The 17,391-nt window shown below is 39.2% G+C and overlaps 1 non-coding gene across 1 annotated transcript; it reads right to left on the bottom strand.

The window, feature by feature from the left end:
* Positions 1-1,336: 1,336 nt before the first annotated feature.
* On the bottom strand, positions 1,337-1,443 carry LOC145573471 (small nucleolar RNA R71). Its single transcript, XR_014097488.1, has one exon. It is a non-coding gene; the product is annotated as a small nucleolar RNA R71 (small nucleolar RNA).
* Between the last annotated feature and the right edge of the window lie 15,948 nt (positions 1,444-17,391).

The following is a 17,391-nucleotide window of genomic DNA, read 5'->3' as shown; positions in this document are numbered from 1 at the left end:
TTAGTTTGGTTATGATGATGCTTGAGTAGTTTTATTTCTAGGGTTCATGGGGATCTAATAAATGATATGAAGGGGTAATTTTGTGATTGTTAATTATCAATGCTTGGTTAATTTCCTATTGATTGATTTAATGCTATGCAATTAGGTTTGGCCAGATTTAATTGTATGAGTTTAGTAATATTAATTCGAGATTCGACAGATGAGAATTGATGTTTAGGCTTAGTTTCAATAGGCGGACTAATTTATAAATGATTAAGTCGAGATTCGACAGATGAGATTTAATACCGGTAAATTAACTCTGTGATTATAATACGTAGCGAAAGCCCTTTATAATCTGATTGATCAATGCTTGATGATTGCTTATTATGATTTGCCCTGGAATATTGTTTATTAGTGAACCTATGCCCTAGGTCTTTTAATATTTGATTTTTCCCCTACTTTATTTCTTTCGACCTTACTCTTCGTAGTATAGAATTTATTCCCAAAAATATTGGTTACTTAGATAATTTAGATTATAATAATTAATTAGGAGTAGAAAGACTTGTTTCCCTGTGGAGTTCGACCCTACTTTCCTATCTACTTTAGTTAGAGGACTTAGGTATTTACTTTTGATTAGGGGATACGACTTTACCCTATCAAAATTTGGCGCCGTTGCCGGGGAAACGGTTTTATTTTTATTTCTAATTGTTTTTGTAGTCTAGATTATTTTTTTCTTTTGCCTCAAAGGACATTAGTTCTTTGAGGAAGTTCTCATATTTGTCTTTTTAGTTCTCTGTTTATGCCCAGGTGTTCCAGATCAGGTTACATTCCATTCGATCTTGAGATCGAGCGCTCTTTCCATAGACAGAAGAATCTTTATAGACAAATCCTGGCGGGTTCTGGGAGTAACGACATTCCTAGAGATTCGCCACCCGATTCTAGTGATTCGGAAATTCCTTCAGATTCAGAATCAGAGATGACTGCACCTAAGAAGCTCAGCGATTATTCGCAACCATCCCTGACGGATTTTCCACACCTTTCCCCCAGACCAGACATCGCGGGAGTCCAGTTCGAAATCAAGCCCCAGTTCATAACGATGATAGAAATAAAGTAATTCAGTGGAGCTAAGGGTGAAGATCCTAATCTTCACATTGTAGATTTCTGTCAATACTGCAATACTATTCGGCAGAATGGGGTAACGCAGGACCAGATCAGGGAGATTCTCTTTCCCTTTTCTTTATGTGGAAAAGCTAAATTGTGGTTTAATGGTTTGAATAGAACTGTACTTGGTATTACTAACTGGGAGACTCTTGCTTTAAATTTTTATAACAAATATTACCCTGCAGAGAAAACAGCTTTACTAAGAAGTGCCATTCAGAACTTTTCCCAGGAGCCAGATGAAGCATTATATGAGGCTTGGGAGAGGTTCAAGGATCTGCAGAGGGAGTGTCCCCACCATAACTTGGCAAAGTGGCAGTTAATTCAAGCTTTTTACAACGGATTAGGGAATGCATCTAGAACAATTCTAGACTCCGCAGCTAGTGGTAGATTTATGAATCTTAATGTTGATGATGCAGGTCAGGTTATTGAAGATATGGCGATACATAATTCCCAATATGGAAATTCTAGAGGCTATGCAAATAAGGGCAAACATCACGTTGTTCAGTATCCCTCTTACAGGCTCAGCTTACTTCTATTTGCCAGAAATTAGATAACCTTAGTACTAATATCCCTAACTCTGTTGCTAATGTTTATGCTGTTGCTAATAACTCTAATGATGCTTTTTGTGAAAATTGTGGAAGTGTAGGACATTATGAGCAAGATTGCAGGAGCTCGATGGAGCAAGTTAATGCTTTTCAAACCTATAAGCAGAATAACCCATACTCCAACACCTACAATCCTAGCTACCGAAATCATCCATACTTATCATATCGGAGCACCAATGTTCAAAATCCTCCACCTCCACAACAACCACAACAAACCCCTCCACAACAGAAATATTACCACCCTCACTCTAACCAGAAAGCCCCAGCACAAACCCCTACTTCATCTTCCGACCCTGCCTTGTCAGAAATTAGAGCGATGCTAACTAGTATGCAAAAGCATATGAAGAATAGAGACCAACAAATTGACTCAATTATAGCGCATAATAAAGTCATGGACATACAAATTGCCCAATTGTCCTCTACCCTACAAGCTCGCCAGCAGGGAGCTTTACCATCGCAGGGAATTCAACCAACGGATCATGCAAATGCAATCACCCTAAGGAGTGGTTCACACTACGATGGGCCTCCTATGCCCAAGGAGGATGAACCTGATTTAATTAATATTGCTAATCCTGATTCCGTTACACCTAATGTTCCTGCAGGGCTCCAGGGTAATACTAACATTTCTGATAATTCATTGCAGGGTACAACCTCAGGGAAGGATGCACCCCAGGAGAAGAGTAGGGAAGAACAACAACCTACAATCAAACTACCATTCCCAAATCGCTAATTGAAGACTAAGTTGGATAAGCAGTTTGGTAAGTTTTTGGAGGTTGTGAAAAATTTGCAGGTAACGGTTCCTTTCACAGAACTTATTACACAGGTTCCTGCATATGCTAAATTTATGAAAGATATTTTGACTAGGAAAAGGGCCTTTAATGAAGTAGAAACTGTAGCTTTTACAGAGGAATGTAGTGCACTATTACAGAATAAATCCCCTCCTAAATTAAAGGATCGCGGTAGTTTTTCTATCCCTTGTCATATTGGTAATGTCTTCATAGATAAAGCATTGTGTGATTTGGGTGCTTCTGTTAGCGTTATGCCATCGTCTATCTGTTTTAAATGAAATATGGGTGATTTAAAAATTACTAATATTACTTTGCAAATGGCAGATCGTTCTGTTAAATATCCCCTAGGTATTTTAGAGGACGTCCCTGTCAGAGTTGGTAAATTTTTCATCCCTGTAGATTTTGTTGTTTTAGACATGGCTGAGGATACACAAATCCCCATTATATTAGATAGACCTTTTCTCCATACTGCAGGAGCCATTATAGATGTTAAAAATGGTAAACTAACCCTATCTGTTGGTGATGATAATATTACATTCAATTTAGGGAAAGTTTTAAAAGGTCCTATGCTAGAGGAAAATTGTTGTCTAATTGATGTCATTGATATAATGGATGATATTTGTGAAGATAGCTTAACACAGGTTCTTGCAAGGGATCCCTTGGAAGAAATACTTTGTGGAGATTTGTCTGCAGGTGATGCGAGTATCTGGAGTAAAGAGGTGGATATCATTGAAAAAGCTCTTGCCATAGAAGAACTTGATCCTAACGAGAATAAGAAGGTAGTAAAATTGGTTCAGGAATCAAAACCTGCAGAGGTGAAGAAACCAGAATTAAAACCTCTCCCTTCTCACTTAAAATATATTTTTCTTGATGAGCAGGAAATGTACCCTGTGATCATTAGTACTGCACTTGATGACCCACAAACTTCCCAACTTCTAGAGGTTCTTAGAACCCACAAAAGGGCAATAGGGTACAATATTGATGATCTCAAGGGTATAAGCCCTGATTTTTGTATGCACAGGATACACTTAGAGGACAATTACAAGCCATGTATTCAACCCCAGAGGAGGTTGAATCCAAATATGCAAGAAGTAGTCAAGAAAGAGGTTATGAAATTACTTGATGTAGGTATTATATATCTTATTTCTGACTCTAAATGGGTAAGTCCTGTATAGGTGGTTCCTAAGAAGGGTGGGATGACTGTTATAAAAAATGATAAAAATGAATTGATTCCCACTAGAACTGTTACAGGGTGGCGTATGTGCATTGATTATCGTAGATTAAATATCGCCACTAAAAAGGACCATTTCCCTCTCCCCTTTATTGATCAAATGCTTGAGAGGTTAGCTAATCATAAGTTCTTTTGCTATCTGGATGGGTATTCGGGATTTTTCCAAATTCCGATCCACCTTGAAGATCAGGAAAAGACTACATTTACATGTCCCTATGGTACTTTTGCATATCATAGAATGCCTTTTGGTTTATGTAATGCACCTGCTACTTTTCAACGTTACATGATGAGTATCTTTTCTGATTTCATAGAATCTATTATGGAATTTTTTATGGATGATTTTAGCGTGTATGGCTCTTCATTTGATGCATGTTTAGTTAATCTCGCTAAAATTTTGAAAAGATGTGAAGGCTGCAATTTGGTTTTAAATTGGGAGAAATGTCACTTTATGGTGACAGAGGGAGTAGTTCTTGGCCACATTGTATCTGATAAGGGTATATAGGTAGATAAGGCTGAGATTTCAGTGATTGAGCAACTACCTCCCCCGGTTAATGTTAAGGGAGTTAGGAGTTTCTTGGGTCATGCGGGGTTTTATCGCCGTTTTATCAAAGACTTTTTTAAAATTGCTAAACCACTAACTCAACTTTTGCTCAAGGATGCCCCTTTTGTTTTTACTGACGAGTGTCTTGAGGCTTTCAACAGGATTAAGCAGGCTTTGATATCGGCACCCATCATATGTGCACCCGATTGGAATCTTCCTTTCGAAATCATGTGTGATGCAAGTGACTTTGCTTTAGGAGCCGTGCTTGGACAAAGGAAGAACAAAGTTTTACATGCTATTTACTATGCGAGTAAAACTCTGGATGAGGCTCAAGTCAATTATGCCACCACGGAGAAGGAGTTTCTTGCTGTTATTTATGCTTTAGAAAAATTTAGATCATATCTAGTTGGTTCTAAAGTTATTGTTTTTACTAACCATGCAGCTTTGAAGTACTTAATAGCCAAGGCGGAATCAAAGCCTAGGCTACTCCAATGGGTTCTCTTGCTCCAGGATTTCAACATTGAAATAAGGGACAAAAAGGGTGCAGAGAACGTAGTGGCAGATCACTTGTCACGAATCAGGTATGATGAGGGTAAGGATTCTCTCCCTATAGATGATTCATTCCCCGATGACAACCTGTATGCAGTTGTAAAGCAACACCCCTGGTATGCTGACTTTGCTAATTATTTAGTGGGTGGTACTCTACCTCCTGACTTGTCCTACCAACAAAAAAAGAAATTCCTTTCTGATGTTAAACATTATTTTTGGGATGATCCTTTTTTGTTTCGTGAGTGTGCAGATGGATTATTTCGCAGGTGTGTTCCCGAATGGGAGATTCATGGTGTACTTACTAGCTGTCACACTTCACCCTATGGAGGACATCATGGTCCATCCAAAACGGTGGCCAAGATAAATGAGTCAGGATTTTACTGGCCCACCATGTTTAAGGATGCTAACATTTTTGTACAGGCTTGTGACTCTTGCCAGAGGACTGTCAACATCTCGCGGCGGCATGAGATGCCTCAAACTGGGATTTTGGAAGTTGAAATTTTTGACGTTTGGGGTGTTGATTACATGGGACCTTTCCCTTCTTCAAGGGGGAATCGTTATATACTTGTCGCCGTTGACTATGTATCCAAATGGGTTGAGGCCATTGCCTCTCCTACCAATGATGCCAAGGTGGTCCATAGGATTTTCAAGAAGACCATTTTTCCGAGATTTGGAGTACCTAGAGCCATAATTAGTGATGGAGGATCCCACTTTCATGAGCGGAAGTTAGATACCCTTCTCAAAAAGTATGGTGTCTACCATAGGACAGGTTTAGCCTACCATCCCCAAACTAGTGGCCAAGTTGAAGTTTCTAATTGTGAGATCAAGGCCATCCTAGAGAAGGTGGTAGCAAAATCGAGGAAAGATTGGAGTAATAAGTTAGATGACACCCTTTGGGCATATAGAACCGCATTTAAGACCCCAATAGGCACTACCCCATATAGACTTGTGTACGGTAAAGCATGTCATCTTCCGGTGGAATTAGAGTACAAGGCATATTGGGCTATTAAGGAGCTCAATTTGGATGCTAAGCTAGCGGGAGAAAAGAGGCTATTACAACTTAACCAACTTGATGAGTTTAGGTTGATGGCCTATGATAGTGCACGTGTCTACAAGGAGAAGACTAAGAGATGGCACGACAAGATAATCCTTCCGAGAGAATTCAAAGAGGGTGACAAGGTGTTGTTGTTCAACTCTAGACTTAAACTTTTCCCAAGAAAGCTAAAGTCAAGGTGGTCGGGTCCTTTCACTGTTAAAAAGGCTAACAAGTTCGGTTCTGTAGAGTTGCTTGATGAGCATGGTAGTGAGTTTAAGGTTAATGGTCAAAGACTCAAGCTGTACCATGAGGGGGCTACGATTGGTGCAGTTGAATTACTACACCTAATCAGTTCCAGTTCGCCTTGAAACACATTATGGCAAGAGGGTCGAGCGGGACCTAGATAAACCAGCGCTTTGCGGGAGGCAACCCGTATTTCTTGCTTTCTAGACTAATTTTTTATTTTTACTTTTTCTTAGAGAGGTGAGGAGAGTGAATTTTACCTTTCATGAGTGTTTTTGTACAGGTTTTAGATCACAAAGTACGGAGGTTTCAAAGAGACGCTTCAGGCCTGGGTACGGGCCCGATCGGGCGAGCTCTGCCCGATCGGGCGTGCACCTAAGGTTAGAAATGCAGAAAACTTCGCCCGATCGGGCTAAGACGCCCGATCGGGCCCGAAATATCGATTTTATCGGAGCTTAATTTTGCCCGATCGGGCGAGGAGTCCCGATCGGGCGCGCAAGTCAGGGAAGAAATCGAGGAAAATTTCGCCCGATCGGGCAGAATTTTGGAGAAATCGAGTGCCACAAAAAGAAATTTCGGGCGAGAAAAGGGCGATTTCCAAGTTCGAGTTCGCGCCCGATCGGGCGGAGGTCGCCCGATCGGACGCGCCTGTTTAATCCGGGGTTTTAAACCCCTTTCTCCCTTTCTCTTTTCTTTTTCTTCCTTACTTCTTCTTTATCCTTCACACTTTCTCTCTCTAAAACCTCCATTTTCAAACCTTCAACTACACCTTCAACCCAATATCTCCTCAAATTCACCCATTCAAACCTCAAATTTCTTACATATTCTTAATCCTCACACCTTCCTCTACACTTTCCACCTATTTTCTCCCACTTTCTCTCATACTTCCCTCAAACCCTTAGAGAGAGAAAGCTCCAAATACCCAATTTTCCACATACAATGGCTTCAAAGCGTTCAAGGACACAAAGGGGTGAAAGTTCGAGGGCACCACAACCAACGGTTAACCCGGACCTTCAAATACCGGGATGGGAGGAGGTTGTCATCACCTCGGAGGAGCAACGGGCTAGGATGCTAAACCTCATTGATCGACAGGTAATCTCAACCCATTTTGTTCATCATCCCGCACTAGCTAAATTAGGTCTAGATAAATATGTGGAAAAATTGTTTAAAGGTATAGGCATGAGTGGTTTCTTTCAAATGTGCCATGATACGTATGACTATTTAACATTAGAATTTATTTCAAGTTTTAATGTTATTAAAATGAATGCATTAATCACTCATGTACAATTCCGATTATTAAACAACGATGTGAGACTAATTCTTAAAGAATTTGGAAAGTTGTTTGATTTAAAATCGGATAAACCAATTGAACCCTCTCAAGACCACACTGCCGTGGTCTACAAGAGGCTAACCGGGGAGGATTTGGTTAACCTCCAACATGCCAAAGGAACGTGGATTCAACATCCCGTCCCAAAATTTTGGCAAAGATTTGCCGGCCTCACTATTTTTGGGAGGCATGAACCGGCAAATGTGAGGAGAGATGAATTGGAACTATTGACATCCTATGTAATTCCTAACGATGAAAAATTGAACATACCCCATAGGATAGCCAATCACTTCCAAAGGGCGGCCAATGCGGCCGAAGCAAGTAGGTCTAAGGCGCCTATTTATTTTGGGGGGTTAGTGACCCACATTGCCAAAAAACACCTAGGTTGGAACCTGGATGGGCATAGGAAAGTTGTAGGCTCAAACCTCATGGACCTAGCCTATTTAGGGAGTCTAAACTGGGTGCAACCCGTGGGGGGTGACACTTGGTGGATAGTCCACCGACAATCGGGTAGGATGGATCAAGCCTTCACCTTACCCAACCCCGCCTTGACCAAATTTGAGAAGGGGAAGCGTTTTTATACTTTTGAGTTTAACGGTCAAGGTGAAGTTCAACCACCTCACCCTTCACCACAACCCCACCAATCCCCCCATCACCATTCACCACCTCCACCCTTCACCTATGGCGTACCCACTTCCTCGGTCGACTATAACGTCGACCCTAATTCCCCTTATGACTTTTCAGCTTTTAGGAGCCAATTGGACCGTATCGAGATGGGGCACGGGAGAGTTGAGGGTATGATGCAAAACCTAGATTCTAGGTTAAGCACCTTGGATAGTCGGGTAGGACACATAGAGAGGAACCTCGGGAGGGGTCTATATCCCATGTACGATGATTATGCACGCCGAGGGGCTATTCCCCCCGAGACATTAGTTCCCGATTGGTTCCAATACCCCCAAGGAGGGTATTCTCATCCCGGTGCGTATGGTACTTATGTGGACTACTCTTCAGTCCATGGATATTGGGGTGACGCTCCTTTTGGGGGTATGGGGGGGAATGTGAACCCTAACTACTTTACAGGTGGTTCGGGTTATGGTGGTGCTGGACCGAGCCAGGGTGGTGCCGGCTCAAGCTATGGAGGAGGATATGAGAGGATGGATGACGATGTGGAGTATCTTCTCCTAGCTACCCTCCCAAGTCAATGAGGGCATTGCTTGATTTGGCTTGAGGGGAGATTTCTTGTATATATGGTAACTTTCTTTCTCTCTTCTCTATTTATTGCTTTCCTAGTGTAGTTTTTATTGCTTTCCCTTATGAAAAAAAATAAAAAATAAAAAAATCCAAAAATACGTTCCAATGAATTGTAATTCATGCTTCCCTATGTCCCATACTTAGAAAATATTGTTTTGGTTCTTGGTATATGATAATGAGCTTTGTGAATTTGTTGATCATAATTTGAAGCTTAATTGTTTGGATTCCTAAACATGTGTCAATTTTTCCAACTATTTGTGAATATAGTGCTTGACTAGTTGATTTGGTTAGGAATGTGTGATAGTTCCATAGTTCCTGGTATGTCAATGAATTTGAGTATTGGTTTGCAACTATTGGTAATGTTTATATAGCTCAATATTATGCACATTGAGGAAGACGAAGGAATATGTTCTCTTAGGAAGCTTTCAGACGATATTAGATACATTTGTTCCCTTCTTGTTACCCATGTTGTTGCTTGTGCCCTTTTATTGTTTATTTAGCCACATTACAAGCCTATATGAGCCCCATTGGTTACTAGTCCCAAGCTTGGCTTGGGGGAGCTATTAGTTGGAGAGGTGAGAGAGTTGTGATGTGCACATTATTTGCACAATGTGGGAATAAAAGAAGAGTGGTTGTTCTTTGATTTTATGATTGGAAAAATGTTGATATGTTGTGTTACAAAGTTAAAATTTCCAATATGAGTTAAAAAGAAAAAAAAAAAGAGTAAAAGGAAAATTTTTAATGTTCAAATGTTCTATTTGAAGGTTGTTCAAAAAAGAAAAAAAGAATGAGTCCAAAGTTTGTATTTCACTTAAGTTCTACATTATCATATTTTTATGAGTGAAATTGTAGGTGTTGGGATTGTTTATATTGTTTAAAGTTTTATTTGGTGGATTCTTGTTGGAGTTAGTTATGTTGTTGGAGATGTATGATCATCATTTATTTTGATCATGGGTTGATTAGGATTTGGCTCCCTTAATGCATAGCTTTTCTCTCACATATTCCCAAATTTATCCTACCCTTTACCCTAGCCTTACATTACAAGCTTTAAAGACCTTCCGACCTTTGTGCATAGAGTTGTGTGAATGTGAAGGTGTTGTTTATCAATGCAAGTTATGATTTGACATATTTCGAGTCGACTAGTAGGTTGAGTGTTCATTGTTTTAAACACACGAGAGTGTGAGATGGGTGGGCATTGTTCACATTAAAAGGGTTGGGATGGAGAGCGATCGAGTACATCTTTTACTCGCCACATAAATGAGAGTTGAGTGTGTTAGCGCTAGTCTTGAATTCTATATGCTCTTGTGGTTTGCTCTATTTGACAATTGTTGGGGATGAATGATAATTAGATGTATGAGATTGATTGACATTGAGCATGTTCATTAGATTTATCTTGAATCGTTTGTGCTTGATTTTGTTTATTGGGATGAGGCATGTTTTATATGTTCATTGATGAGCTCTTTGCTTAGGGACAAGAAAAGGTTTGGCTTGGGGGAGTTTGATATATCCAATTTATATAGTGTTTTACCCCCGTCCCACGGTCATAATTAGTGGTGTTTTTGGCTCTTTAGAGCCACTTTTATTACTAATTTTTGTTTTCTAGTGTTTGCGTAGTTTTAGTTGTATTTTACGGGAAATTGCACTTTTGGAGCATTTTCCCGGATTTTTATGGATCAACTACGGAGGCTAGAAGGACACGGCCACTCTTGAAGCCCAGGATCGGTAGGAGCCGATGATTAAGGGCTCGGTATGAGACACCGGGGCTATTGGATCGATTAATCAAGACCCGATGAGGAAACTTAGATTGGGCCGAGGAATTTAGCCCAATCGAAATCCAAGCCTCGAAGAAGAAAGCCGGGCCCGATCGGGCAAGCATACGCCCGATCGGGCGGCTGCGCGCATAAAGACCCTCAAGGGAGAGACGCGCCCGATCGGGTGAGCGTAAGCTCGATCGGGCGCGGCATACCAGCAGCGGGCAAGGCAAAAAAGGCGGGCCCGATCGGGCGGCCCTTCGCCCGATCGGGCGCGTGTTTTTCTCAGAGCTGATTAGATTAGTTTTAATTTTTGTTTTGAGGGATGTTTTAAGTACGAATTATGTACGTAATTTTGGGGACTTTTCTTCTTTAGATTTTCTCTCTCTACTTAGGATATTTCTCTCTCTTAAATTCTCTCTCAACTTTTGTTCTTAATTACTTTCATTAATCCAGATTTCTTTTGGTAACAATTGCTTCTCTTTTAATTTCAGCTATTTTATTTACTTCTTTGATTATGCTTTGCTTTATTCATTTGATTAGTTTGGTTATATGATGATGCTTGAGTAGTTTTATTTCTAAGGTTTATGGGGATGTAATAAATGATATGAAGGGGTAATTTTGTGATTGTTAATTTAATGCTTGGTTAATTTCCTATTGATTGATTTAATGCTATGCAATTAGGTTTGGCCAGATTTAATTGTATGAGTTTAATAATATTAATTCGAGATTCGACAGATGAGAATTGATGTTTAGGCTTAGTTTCAATAAGGCGGACTAATTTATAAATGGTTAAGTCAAGATTCGACAGATGAGATTTAATACCGGTAAATTAACTCTGTGATTATAATACGTAGCGAAAGCCCTTTATAATCTGATTGATCAATGCTTGATGATTGCTTATTATGATTTGCCCTGGAATATTGTTTATTAGTGAACCTATGCCCTAGGTCTTTTAATATTTGATTTTTCCCCTACTTTATTTCTTTCGACCTTACTCTTCGTAGTATAGAATTTATTCCCAAAAATATTGGTTACTTAGATAATTTAGATTATAATAATTAATTAGGAGTAGAAAGACTTGTTTCCCTGTGGAGTTCGACCCTACTTTCCTATCTACTTTAGTTAGAGGACTTAGGTATTTACTTTTGATTAGGGGATACGACTTTACCCTGTCAGTTTCCCAAAATGCTTTGTACTCCAACTCCACGGGAAGATGACATGCCTTACCGTACACTAGTCTATAAGGTAAGGTACCAATTGGTGTCTTGAATGCGGTTCGATATGCCCAAAGTGTGTCATCTAGCTTCATACTCCAATCCTTCCTTGACTTAGCTACTACCTTCTCTAGAATTGACTTGATTTCCCTATTAGACACCTCAACTTGACCACTAGTTTGAGGGTGATAACTAAGTCCGGTTCTATGATACACCCCATACTTCTTTAGGAGGTTGTCCAATTATCTTTCATGGAAGTGAGTACCTCCATCACTAATGATAGCTTGTGGGACACTGAACCTTGGAAATATGGTCTTCCTGAAGAGCTTCATGACCACCTTGGCATCATTTGTTGGTGAAGCAATGGCCTCGACCCACTTGGACACATAATCTACGGCCACGAGTATTAACAATTTCCATTAGAAGATGAAAACGGCCCCATATAGTCAATACCCCAAACATCAAATATCTCAACTTCAAGGACCAGTTTGGGGCATCTCGTGCCTCCTCGAAATATTGCCGGTCCACTGGCAAGAATCACAAGACATGATAAATAACCGTGCATCCTTGAACATAGTAGGCCAAAAGAAGCCTGACTCGTTAAGCTTGGCCATGGTTCTAGAAGGGCCATGATTCCCACCATATGGATAGTTATGGCAATGTTGTAAGATGCCGTTCACTTTCCATTCGGGGGCACACCTGCGAATAGTCCATCTGCACACTCACGAAACAAAAAAGGATCATCCTAAAAATAATATTTAACATCATGGAGAAACCTTTTCTTTTGTTGATAGGACATATCCGGAGGTAGAATACCGCCTACCAAATAATTGGCATAATCGACATGCCAAGGTCCTTGTGATACAACTGCAAGTAGATTATCGTTAGGAAGAGAATCATCAATACGTGTAGAATCCCTACCTCCATCATACCTGATTCTAGACAAGTGATCTGCAACTACATTCTCCGCTCCCTTCTTGTCTCTGATTTCAATATCAAAGTCTTGGAGTGTGAGTACCCAACGAAGAAGTCTAGGTTTGGTCTCTGACTTGGCAATGAGATATTTTAATGCTGCATGATCAGTAAAAACAATGATTTTAGAACCAACCAAGTATGATCTAAATTTCTCCAAGGCAAAAATTACAGCAAGAAACTCCTTCTCTGTAGTAGCATAGTTGACTTGAGTCTCATCTAAAGTTTTACTAGCATAGTAAATAGCATGCAAAACTTTATTCTTCCTTTGGCCAAGCACGACGCCCAAAAGCATAGTCACTGGCATCACACATGATTTCGAATGGAAGATTCCAATCTGGAGCACATATGATAGGAGCTGAAATCAAGGCTTTCTTAATCCTGTTAAAAGACTCAAGACACTCATCGGTAAAATCAAAAGGAGCATCTTTAATTAGAAGTTGGGTTAGTGGTTTTGCAATTTTAGAAAAGTCCTTGATAAAATGGCGGTAAAACCCTGCGTGACCAAGGAAACTCCTTACCCCTTTAACATTAACCTGTGGGGGTAATTGCTCAATCACTTCTACCTTAGCTTTGTCTACCTGTATACCTTGGTCAGAAACAATATGACCCAATAATACACCTTGTGTCACCATAAAGTGACACTTTTCCCAATTTAAGACCAAATTGCATTCTTCACATGTTTTCAAAACTTTAGCGAGGTTAGATAAAAAATTATCAAATGAAGAACCATAGACATTAAATTCATCCATAAAAACTTCCATAATAGACTCTATAAACTCCGAAAAGATGCTCATCATACAACGCTGAAAAGTAGCAGGTGCATTACATAATCCAAAGAGCATTCTACGATAAGCAAAAGTACCATAGGGATAAGTAAATGTTGTTTTCTCCTGATCATCAGGGTGAATTGGGATTTGAAAGAATCCCGAGTATCCATCCAAATAACAGAAAGATTTATGGTTAGCCAATCTTTCCAATATTTGATCAATAAATGGGAGAGGGAAATGATCTACTACTGTCATCCTACACTTCTTTGGAACTACCTGCACAGGGCTTACCCACTTTGAATCAGAAATAGGATAGATAATACCTGCATCAAGTAGTTTCATTACTTCCTTTTTAACAATCTCTTGCATGTTAGGATTCAACCTTCTCTGTGGTTGAATGACCGGTTTGTGATCATCCTCTAGGTGTATCCTGCGCATGCAAAAATTAGGGCTAATACCCTTTAGATCATCAATATTGTACCCAATGGCCTTCTTGTGGGTTCGAAGAACCTCTAGAAGTTGGGAAGTTTGTGGGTCATCGAGTGCAGTACTAATGATCACAGGGTGTAGTTCCTGCTCATCCAAAAATACATATTTTAAATGGGAAGGAAGAGGCTTAAGTTCAGGTTTCTTTACCTCCGCAGAGTATCATTCCTGAATTAAATTTTCTACCTTACCATTCTCATCAGGGCTAAGTTGTTCATTTGATAGAGCGTGCTCAATTTCATCCACCTCCTTGCTCCAAATATCAGCGTCACCTGCATCAAGTTAACAACATAGTACTTCCTCTAAAGGATCTTGTGAGAGAACTTGAGGTAAGCTGTCATGGCATATAAAATCAATGACATTAATACTATAACACTTCTCCTCTAACATAGGACCTTTCATAACTCTCTCTAAATTAAATGTAATATTATCATCACCAACAGAGAGAGTTAATTTTCCATTTTTCACATCAATTACGGCCCCTGCAGTATGAAGGAACGGTCTTCCTAAAATAATAGGAATTTGCGTATCCTCAGCCACGTCTAAAATAACAAAATCAATAGGGATAAAAAATTTACCAACCCTAACAGGGACATCCTCTAAAATACCTAGGGGATATTTAACAGAACGATCTGCCATTTGTAGAGTAATATTAGTAACCTTTACATCACCCATATTAAGCTTTGAACACACAGACGATGGCATTACACTGACACTGGCACCTAAATCACATAAAGTTTTATCAATAAAGACATTTCCTATATGACAAGGTATAGAAAAACTACCAGGATCCTTTAATTTTGGTGGAGATTTATTTTGTAGTAAAACACTACATTCTTCAGTGAAAGCTACAGTCTCAACCTCATTAAAGGCTCTATTCCTAGTCAGTATGTCTTTCATGAATTTAGCATATGCAGGAACCTGAGTGATTAAATCAGTGAAAGGAACTGTTACCTGCAGATTTTTGACGACCTCTAAGAACTTACCAAATTGCTTATCCAACTTATTCTTTAGATGTCTATTGGGGAATGGTAGTTGGATAGTAGGGCCTTGCACATCTCCACCCTTCTCCTGAGATTTACCCTGCGAAGAAACATTAGAAGAGTTAGTTTTTTCCTAGAGCCCTGTAGGGTTAGTACTATTAGCATTTGGTACAAGGGAATCAGGATAAGCAACAGGTTCATCCTCCTTGGGCATAGAAGGCCCATCATAATGTGAACCACTCCTCGGAGTAATTGCATTAGCATGATCTGTGGGTTGTACAGGCTACGATGGTAGTACTCCCTGCTGGCGATTTTGTAGAGAAGAAGAAAGTTGCGCAATATGATTGTCATTAATTTATTATGGGCTATAATTGAATCAATTTGAGCATCTCTACTCTCCATATGCTTTTGCATGCTTGCTAACATCCCTCTAATTTCTGTTAAGGCAGGGTCAGTAGATGGAGGAGTTTGTGATTGGTTTTTTTGGCCAGAATTTGGATGGTAATATTTCTACTGTGGTGGTGGTTGCTGTTGTGGAGGAGGTGGATTTTGTACATTGGTGCTCTAGTACGAAAGATATGGATGGTTTAGGAGGCCAGGATTATAAGTGTTGGAGTAAGGGTTATTTTGCCTATAGGTTTGAAAGCATTAACTTGCTCAATAGAACTCCTACACTCTTGCTCCTAATGTCCTACAATTCCATAATTTTCACAAAAAGCATCATTATTATTATTGACAGCAGAAACATTAGCTACGAAATTAGGAACATCAGTAAGATTATCTAGTTTTTGGCAAATAGATGATAATTGAGCCTGCAAAAAGGATACAGAATCAACACTATGTTTTCCTTTATTAGCAAACCCTCTAGGATTCCCGTACTGGGAATTATGAATTGCCATATCTTCAATTATTTGACTTGCATTTTCCACATTTAGATTCATAAACCTTCCACTGGCTGCAGAATCTAGAATTGATCTAGATGCATTCCCAAGCCCATTGTAAAAAGCTTGAATTAACTGCCACTGTGCTAAATTATGGTGAGGACACTCTCTCTGTAGATCTTTGAATCTTTACTGTGCTAAATTAGGATCTTCACCCTTAGCTCCACTAAATTGCTTCCTCTCTATCATCGTGATAAATTAGGGCTTGATCTCAAATTGCACTCTATCAAGGGTCGGAGTAGGAGTAAGGTGTGGAAAATCTGTCAGCAACGGCTGCGAATAATCGCTGAGCTTCCGAGGTGGAGGAGGTGGTGGTGCCGTCATCTCTGATTTAGGTTCTGAAAACGCTTTTGAATCGCTAGAATCAGATGGGGGTTCCGAAGGTGGATTACCTCCAGAAGTGTCTCGTATATACCTGTAAAAATTCTTCTATTTATGAAAAGGTCGTTCGATTTCAGGATCGAATGGAATGTAACCTGAACTAGAACCCCTGAGCATAAACACAGAACTAAACAAACAAATATGAGAAAGTTGTCTCAAAGAACTTACGTTCTATGAGACAGGAGAAAATAATTTAGACTACAAAAACAATCAGAAATAAAAATAAAATCGATTCCCCGGCAACGACGCTAAATTTTGATAGGCTAAAGTCGTATCAAAAGAATAACCTAAAACCACTAACTAATAATAGATAGGGAAGTAGGGTCGAATCCACAGGGAAACAATGTTCTTCTATTCCTAATTAATTATTATAATCTAAATATCAAGTGACCAAATTTGTTGCTATTAAAAGGGAATTAAACTACGAAGATTAAGGAAAGAGATAAATCAATTAATAAAAGGCCTAGGGTCATAGGTTCACCAATAATTAATATTCCGGGATAAAACATAACAATCAATAATTAACATTGCACATATAACATGATTAACAAGCTCTCACAATTTATTAATCAACATAGATCTAACAGGCTCTCGCAATTTACTAGATCTAAGTTCCTATTGAAAAATAGCCTTTAATATCAAATTAACATCTGCTCGATTCATCAATTCAATATTGCTATACTTTTACAATCAAATCACATCTACTTGATTCATAATCTAATTGTAAAGAATTAAAACAATTCAATAAGAAATTATCATGCAATATCAATAATCAATAATAACAAATTATCCCTTTATATTAATTATGGATCCCCCAAAACCCAAATTAAACTACTCACACATAATTAAATCTAAACTAATCAAAGCAACTAAAGAAGACATAATTAAGATCAAAGCAAGAAAATAAACAACAAAGACAGAAGAAAGAATACCGAAAGAAGGAAAATTGGAATTGCACTAAAAAGGTAGAATCTTGAGTTTAAGAATAAAACACCAACTAAAAAGCTCTCTAGAGTTTGAGTATGAGAGGAAGAATAATGAAAAAACGTCGTTAAGAAAGATTACAAAAGAGTATTAAAACTAAGCTCGACAAATTAGCCAAATCGAACTTCCTGAATGGCTGCAAACACACGCGCCCGATCGGGCGAAGGGCCGCTCGATCGGGCCCGCCTTTTTTCA

This window comes from Chenopodium album, chromosome 12 (genome assembly GCF_948465745.1).
Source record: "Chenopodium album chromosome 12, dcCheAlbu1.1, whole genome shotgun sequence".
Lineage (NCBI taxonomy): Eukaryota > Viridiplantae > Streptophyta > Magnoliopsida > Caryophyllales > Amaranthaceae > Chenopodium > Chenopodium album.
This window is presented reverse-complemented; position numbering and strand designations above follow the sequence as displayed.